We start from the raw sequence: 9279 nt of genomic DNA on the forward strand, positions 1-9279 counted from the left end.
GTCCTAACCTGTGCCTAGCACAAAGCAACCACTTGATGCAAGAATTTGTATCTAATTACATCTTTCGTTCTAATTAAACTTTGTTCTAATTAATCTTAAGTTATGGCCAGGTGTAGAATTAAACAAATGATGAACAGTAACTAACTTTCTGTACCAAGTATGAAACCAGGAATTTTAAGTGCTATACGGAGTTTCTGACAACAGCATATCTGTGGTACCTTAATTTCATGTGTCAACTTGACTGGGCCACGGGGTCCCCAGGTATTCGGTCAAACATTATTGTGGGTGTTTCTTGGGGGTGTTGTTGAGTGACACTGGCATTTAAACAGGCAGACCAAATAAAACGGATTGCCCTTTCCAGTGTGGGCAGGCCTCATCCAATCATTTGAAGGCCTGAATAAAACAAAAAGACTACTGTCCCCTAAGTAAGAGAGAATTCTTGCTGCCTGGCTACCTTCAAACTGGGACATCAGCTCCTCGTCAGTCTTGAGCCTGCCAGGGTGGGTCTCTAGCCAAGCTTGCTGACTCACCTCCAGATCTTTGAACTTGCCCACTTTCATAATCATGGGAGCCAATTCCTCACAGGTAATTCCACTCACTCATGCTTCTGCATTTCCTACATAACCAAACCATATTCCATATAGGAAATTTACATACATCCTATTGATTTTGTTTCTCTGGAGAACCCTGACACTGATAATAGAGTATTCCAGGAAATAAAGCAATCAGAAGGTACTTTGATGAGAATACATGCCTTTAATTTGCCTTATAAGTCTTCTATGATCCAGATATATGCCATCTCCCTTGGTAATTAGTCCATCTGTGCTACATATGGATGACTTAATTCTTACAGGTCATTTTTTCGTATTCAATCTCAGGACCTTTGAAGAATACTCTCAATTTATTGATACTAATCCATCGGCTGCAAATAGCCACACAAATGTTCACCACATGCATATACAGGACTATGAAGCTTTGTACGATATGGAGTTGTATTAGGGTAAGTCAGAAAATAGGGAAAAGGGCTATGAGTGCTGATATTCAGAACTAAAAATGAAAAAAACCTAGGTTAAAGCCAATTAATACTTTCTCATCAGACCCTGTCATGATTCATAGTGTTGTACACAAGTAAAGTTTTGGAAAAAAACAGAAGAGTTGGGGACTTGGGTGGGGAGGGGAGGAGGTAAGAGTTTTGTAAGGAATTCAGGGACATTAAAGTACTAAATGTATAACGTTGAGTGGTGTCTGCATCCTAGCTGTGCTACCTGTGCAGTTACACAGAGTCCTGCACTCAGGAGGACCCTGAATTGGCCTTAAAGCTCTGTCACTATCTTGAGATTCTTAATATTTTTTGCAACAATGGACCCCAAATTTTCACATTGCACTGGGCCCTGCAGATTATGTAGTTGGTCTTGCTGCTAAGTAAAACTTTCTTAAGTTAAGTAACCAATTAAAAGTCAAAAGTAAATGTTTATTCAACTTTCTACCTAATGATTAGTTTGATGTCCTAACAATAGCAAACCAAACTGAGGCTCCGTACTCCCATGCTCTCCCTGCACATGGAAAGAACAGCTGGCAAGAAATGGCTGAGCAATAACCATCAACAGCTATGGATAAGTGGTTCTTGTACAGAACTTGAGAAGAGAGGCAAGTTCCTATCATCAGTTCTTATAAGAGCTTGGATAGCTGCTTCTGAAATCAAGGACTAGACCTCTTATATTATAGTGACATCTGCCCCTAGATTGAAAATCCCCAATCTGGGAACGAGGAAGGTAATTTGGCACTATTGTCAAAACTTTTCTTTGTCATCCTTCACCCTTGACTCTGTCTAGTATAAGAAACAGGAAATGCCAACCATTTGGGAGTTTATTACTTGCTGTACAAAAGTAATCACCATTACTTCCATTCCAGGCATTAAGGTAGATCAAATATCCTATTTCCATGTTTTGCGCACGCGTGCGCACACACACACACACACACAATCGTGTAAATACAAACATGTATCAATGGACAAAGTGCTATTTATAGAGATACTGTATTTAAAATAATCTGGATAGATAGTAAAAATGAAGGAATTTGGAAATGATTAGTATCTTTCATAAACTTTCATCTGGTAGGCCAGAGGAAGGCACTATACTCGATTTGATAAATGGAAGACATAAACTGCTAAAATGACAATACTTTTAATTGGCTCCTGAAATAAAATACTGCACCAACATTATTGCTGACTCATAACTGCCCTCAATGACTTGAACTCCTCTCCTGCAGCAAAGTCTTTTAGCTCCACTCCTATATATTTCACCCCATATACTCACTCTCTTTCTTGCGTACTGAGTTCCAGACAATAGGATTGTATTAGTCAGCGTTGTCCAGAGAAACAGAACCAATAGATAGAGAGGTTATCAATGATAGAAAGATAGATAGATAGATGATAGATAGATAGATAGATAGATGATAGATAGATAGACAGATGATAGATGATAGATAGATAGATAGATAGATAGATAGATAGATAGATAGATAGATGATAGATAGATAGATAGTCAATATATAATAAGGAATTGACTCACGAGATTATGAAGGCTGACAAGTACCAAAATCTGCAGCCAGCAAGCAGGAGACCCAGAAGAGCCATGGTGTAGTTCCAATCCAAAGGCTGGCAGGCTCAAGATCCAAGAAGAGACCAATATTTTAGTTTGAGACTGAAGGCAAAAAAGAGCCCATGTCCCAGGGTCAAGGCAGTCAGACAGGAAGAGTTCTCTCTTACTTGTAGGAGGGTCAAACTTTTGTTCTCTTCAGGTCTTCAGTAGATTGGATGAGGCCCACCCATATTAGGATGGAAAATATGCTTTTCTCAGTGTGCCAATTCAATTGTTATTCGCATCCAAAAATACTCTCACAGACATATGCAGAATACTTGTTGACCAAATATCTGGGAATCCTGTGGCCCAGTCAACTAGATACATAAAATTAACCATTTCAAGCATGTAACTGAAAGCATCTTGTGCCAGCTTCCAGGACAACCAGCCACCCCACTGCCTCAGCCGCTTCTTTGTTCCTTCCTCCTCTGGTTGCCTGGAACATATATGCCACCATCTTGGACCATGAGATTGAGGAACATTGCTCAATAATGGTAGAGAAGTTTGAGGCCTTGGAGATTTGATGGAGAAGAGCCTCTATTTCAGCCCAGGACTACACATTCCAGTCTTTTGCACGAGAGAAAAGGAAACTTCCACCTCGTTTAAGGCACCGTTATTTGGCAGGTTTCTGTCCTTCACAAGTAATTCTAATCCTAAGTCACGTACCTCCTTTTCACTCCCACTGCACACAACAGGGTGGAATTACAGACTGGACAACAAATTAGATAAAATGCCTACGACCAGAAAGGGAGAAAATTGTGAAAAGCCCATCAACTCTACAGAGAGGGTAATTTGTATCCTCGCAGTAATATTTGCACAGCCTTTCACAACATTACTTCATTTCTTTCCAAAAATAACCTTGAGAAGCAGACAGAGCTAATGTTTTTATCCTTATTTTTCTCTCTGAATAATCTAGGATTGTCCCTGCTTAGTTGATAATTTGGTTTTAATTGATTCTTCATATTAAGCTAAGCAAAACAAATATCAAGTGAACAATTTAATAGCTTATTAAATACAATGCTATTACTTTGCAAACATAGAGAGCTTTAAAACATCTTTATAAATATAAATTTAGTCTTAAAGCAAGATTGAGGTAATAGTAAAATTTTACTTTAACATAATAGACACCAAAATGACTTTTTAAAATTTAAACTGCATTTCAATGGAAACCTACGGTCACACTGAAAAAGAATATTGGGCCGTTTCTTTGTTGCGGTGGTTTTCAAATAAAGCAAGGAAAAACACTATTATTGTTGTCACAATGCATGTTAGCATTAAGTCCCAGGAGAAATCCCAAAGCTGTGAGAACTATTTAGCTTTATTTTAATCCAGTGTTTTTTTTAACTTCTTTGACTATGAAACAGTGTTTAGTTTGTTTTTTGTTTATTTGTTTGTTTGTTTGGAAATACTTAACATTTCAAACATTGGTGTTGAAAGAACAAGGTTTCAGAAATGCTATCCCATATTCAAATTCTAATTCTCATATCTTTAGTGAGAAGGAAGTGCCCTTAGAATTACCGTATTTATAAAAATACGGGATGCCCAGTTAAAATTGAATTTCAAATGAACAGTAACTCTTTAAGTATAAGTACATCCCATGCAATATTTGGGATATACTTATACTAAAAAAAAACAAAGTTTATCTAATTTCTGAAATTCAGTTTTAACTGGACGCCTGTCTTTTCCCTGGCAACCCTACTGTCTTAGTCCATTTTGTCTTGCTATAACAGAATACATGAGACTGGGTAATTTACAAAGGAAAGAAGTGTATTTAAAAGTCCACGGTTCTGCAGGGTGAGAAGTTCAAAAGTATGGCCATGGCTTCTGGTGAGGGCCTTCTTCTGTGTCATAACATTGCAGGGCAGAGTAGGTCAAACGGGAAGCAGACAAGTGAGAAGAGAGAGGATCAAACAGGAACAGGAACTTTGCTTTATAATAACTCACACTCTAGGGAACTAATCCACTCCCACAAGAACTAATGCAGTCTCACGAGAGCAAGAACTCCCTACCTGGAAAACTGCATTATTCACAAGGCCATGCTCCTGGCCCAAACACCTCCCACTAGGCCCCACCTCTCAACACCACCATATTCGTGATCAAATTTCAACATGAGTTTTGGTGGGGACAGACAAGCCATATCCATAGGACCTACCTTTGATCCATTCCTAGGGAAGAACAGTTGCTTGTTCTTCTGATTCAGATTTCCAGACAGTTAATGGGGCTTTACCACTAGGCAAGATCCCATGATTAAAATCACAGGCCTGGCCGGGCGAGGTGGCTCACGCCTGTAATCCCAGCACTTTGGGAGGCCAAGGTGGGTGCATCATCTGAGGTCAGGAGTTCAAGGCCAGCCTGGCCAACATGGTGAAACCCCGTCTCTGCTAGAAAAAAATACAAAAAATTAGCCGGGCATGATGGAGCACACCTGTAATCCCAGCTACTAGGGAGGCTGGGGCAGAATTGTTTGAACCCAGGAGGCGGAGGTTGCAGTGAGCCAACACTGCGCCATTGCATTCAAGCCTGGGTGACAGAGCAAGACTCCATCTCCACAAAAAAAAAAAAAAAAAAAAAAAAATCACGGACCTGGCCATCCTGCTTTCTTTTCTGAAGCATTTCCATCTCTTTCGTTTGTCAGTGGTCTGTGCCTGACACCATCCATGTTCCCCTGCAGATCCACTCTCTGTCCTTTCACTCTGCTCTGTACCCCGAAAGACTGGCTGTATGATGGACCCCAGCAACCAAGCTGCCTTGTTCTCTCGTTTGTAGTTGGGCTTGGCCAGTGGCAGCCACCAGGAGAGGATGGAAGGACAGAAGGAGAGAGAGATTTTCTGCTAAGCCCTAGGTCGGCTGCGGCCCGGGTCCCTCACCAAAGTGCAAGTTTGTGAGCTATGTCAGTGGTCCTTTGCTTGCCCTTGAAAGCCTAGAGAAGACTTCCCTGAAGTAGCCACCCCAAGGACCTCATCAACCCTTCTTATTTCCCTTAACTCTTCCTCTAACTTTATAATAATCCCTCATTACGTTCTCTTTTCATCATGCCTTCTTAAGTGTGCTCCTCTTTCCTCCCAAGACCCTGACTAATACAGTGTTCAGACTGAGATGCAGGGTAAATGGAGATTCCCTACTTGAACCTTAATCCTGAATCTCAAACTCACTCCTAGTTTTGACAAACAGTCCTACTTGGGGAGTTTTAGCACTTGAGTAATAATAAAGAGGTCACTCGTTTCCCATTTCCAAATAGGCTAGTTAAAGATCAACAAAAGCCGTTCAGTAGGCTTAATATAAATTATTGTTGTTACCAGCACTTGTGTTATTTGGGGGTGGGGCTCAGCGTATTTAAGTGATGTCAACACTTATCTCTCTCCCCTTCATAGAAGAGGAGATCATATAACCAAATCCATATTTGCCCATAGATCACAGTGACTCCATGGTGAACCTTGTGTCTTGTTGCCTTTCGTTTTTTGTTCTTTGGGTTTCTTTGCCTGGGATCTGAGATCTAACCAGCATGTTCATATTGTTAGTTTCCAGAACTCATAAATCCCTAAGATTTGTTTGGCAAACTAGATGTTGTCAGAATACTTAGGGTGAGATACAATAACAGTTTAAAAGATAAACAAAAACAAACAGAAAAGAATTCATCCTAGCTTACCCAGGATCAATTTCTTGCTGTTTTTTTCCCCAGCTGTTTTTAAATAATCAGATCACTGTAGTATCTGTGGCATTTTAGAGATTGCAAGGTCTGTGAGTCATATCCTTATTTACAGGAATGATGGGAGAAAGTCAGCTTGTTCAGCATTTACTCCATTTATGAGAAATGTGCAGGCAAATAAGAAGCTGGGGAAACGCTGCTTCGTGTATCATTTCACCTTGTCCTGCAATCTCTTTATCTTTCCCTTTTCAGGACTCAGACCTGGGAGAACAGCCACTGTCCAGACATGTTCAGTGACAGATAAAACAGTATAACATTTTGCAAAGGCAAATTCCTCCTCTTCTGCTGGAGAAAAACTTGGTTTCTTCTTCATGCACACTGAGTCCTTCTGCTCATAATGCTGGTCCTAAACGCCTTAATCCAAAAGCAGGCAATAAAAAGTTTTTAAAAGTCCAACTCCTTAGGGAAAAACTTTGTTTTGCAGTTTGTGTGACTCAGGTCATCAGCTCATGGTCATTGTCAGAGCCCCAGTCATCTACGTGTGTCAGCACCGCCCCTTTTATCTCTCTGTCTTCAGCACTGCCTGAGAAGTACACACAAAGGACTGAACAGAGACATTTTCAAAATTTTCAGAGAAAAATGAAAGGATATGATTTTAACACTGGAATTGAATACTGTCTTATGCATAAATTTTTCTTCTAGGGAGCATTTGTTTGTAATTATGAGAAATTAAGGAATATATTCCCAGTGAATTAAAGCATAGGAAATTAGAACTGGAAGGGTATTCAGGGAATCTAGGAGTTCATGCTATCAGCTTTGTGAGTGATTTCATCTCTCACTTTGTGCTTTTCCCTTTCCATGTTCATGTTTGATGTGAGCTGTATTCCCAGCTCAGATTATTCTAATTCTTTAAAAATAAGAGGGGCTGGGCACAATGGCTCACACCTGTAATCCCAGCACTTTGGGAGGCCAAGACAGGCGGATCACCTGAGCTCAGGAGTTCGAGACCAGCCTGACCAACATGGAGAAACCCTGTCTCTACTAAAAATACAAAAAACTAACTGGGCATGGCGGTGCATGTCTGTAATCCCAGCTACTCAGGAGGCTGAGGCAGGAGAATTGCTTGAACCCGGGAGGGGGAGGTTGCAGTGAGCTGAGAATGCGCCAGTGCAATCCAGCCTGGGCAATAGAGCGAGACTCCATCTCAAATTAAAAAAAATAATAATCATAGACCAGGTGTGGTGGCTCATGCCTATAATTCCAGCACTTTGGAAGGATAAGGCAGGAGGATTGTTTGAGCCCAGGAGTTCAAGACCAGCCTGGGCCAACAAGTGAGACCCCCATCTCTACACAATATTTTTTAAAATAACTGGGCCTCATGGTGCATTCCTGTAATCTAAGCTACTTGGGAGGATAGCTAGAGCCCGGGAAGTTGAGGCTGCCGAGAACCGTGATCACACGACTGCACTCTAGAGCAAGACCTTGTCTCAATAAATAGAAGGATGATAGATAGATAGATAGATAGATAGATAGATAGATAGATAGATAGATATAGATAGATAGATGATAGATAGATAGATAGATATAGATAGATGATAGATAGATAGATAGATAGATGATAGATAGATAGATGATAGATAGATAGAAGATGATAGATAGTGATAGATAATTGTTAGTGATAGTAGTAGTAGTGATAGTAGTTAGAATAGTAGTGAGTAGTAGTGATGATAGATAGATAGATGATAGATAGATGATAGATAGATAGATAGATGATTGATAGATAGATAGATAGATGATAGATAGATAGATGATAGATAGATAGATAGATAGATAGATAGATGATAGATAGATAGATGATAGATAGATAGATGATAGATAGATAGATGATAGATAGATAGATAGATAAAAACAGAGAGGTGAAAAATATGGTTTTAAGGGTTCTGTTTAAGAATACTCTGTTCCAACATGGAGTTTGTCAACTCTAAAGTGGTAAAAAACAAGATGGATTGTAGACATTTTCATAAAAGGCAGGATTATTTGGTGTCACTAAATTAAATATGTTAATGGTCACAGCGGAGGCCGACTCAATCTGCCTTTTATTCTGCTAGGCTACTTGATACTGCTGAGGGCTTACCTATTTCCTGAGGAGAAAAATAGTCATTAAAATGACCTTACAAAGACGACGCTTGCAGGGATCACTTCTGTAGCTCACTACCGGATAAGTTTCTCCGAACATGTAGAGCACCAGAAACCACAGGCGGCGGTGCAGCGCTCTCTCGGGAGCCTGACACTGGCTCTGGGTGCTGCTTCACTGCAACTTCGATTTGCCATTGAGAACCCTTCCGCTCTTCCTCTGGGAAAGTAAGAGAGAGAGGATGCAATCTGAGGGGTTTCCCTTCTTGTAATACAAAATAATAACAACCATAGAGGACATCGCAAGTAAAATGTGTATAACAACCCCATCTAAAGAACCCTATCATCTTTCTACTCTCTGTCTACCTATATATTATAGTATAAATAACCCTATATAGCATTCTAAGCAATTTAAGTTAGGTAACTTAGAAAACTCTTTTTTTTTTGAGACTGAGTCTCACTCTGTCGCGCCCAGGCTGGAGTGCAGTGGCGTGATCTCGGCTCACTGCAACTTCCACCTCCTGGGTTCAAGTGATTCTCCCATCTCAGTCTCCCAAGTAGCTGGGATTACAGGCACACCACCATGCTCGGCTACATTTTTTTTTTTTTTTTTTTAGTAGAGATGAGGTTTCACCATATTGGCCAGGCTGTTCTCGAACTCCTGACCTCAGGTGATCCGCCCGCCTTGGCCTCATGAAGTGCTGGGATTACAGGTGTGAGCCACTGCACCCAGCCAGAAAACTCTTAAAAAACATGCTATCCTAGCAAAAAACATGTTACCCCTGTAATATGCTTAAAATTCTCCAAGGGCTTCTCTTTGCTTTTAGGCCAACATTCTTAATGTGATCTTCAACTTCTTGC

At 40.4% G+C, this 9279-nt stretch overlaps 1 non-coding gene across 1 annotated transcript; it reads left to right on the top strand.

Moving 5' to 3' along the window:
- The first annotated feature begins 8461 nt into the window (after positions 1–8461).
- On the top strand, positions 8462–8676 carry LOC116482838 (small nucleolar RNA U3). The gene has a single exon (XR_004252094.1). It is a non-coding gene; the product is annotated as a small nucleolar RNA U3 (small nucleolar RNA).
- The last annotated feature ends 603 nt before the right edge of the window (positions 8677–9279 follow it).

Source organism: Hylobates moloch, unplaced genomic scaffold, assembly GCF_009828535.3.
Source record: "Hylobates moloch isolate HMO894 unplaced genomic scaffold, HMol_V3 SCAFFOLD_14, whole genome shotgun sequence".
Taxonomy (NCBI): Eukaryota; Metazoa; Chordata; class Mammalia; order Primates; family Hylobatidae; genus Hylobates; species Hylobates moloch.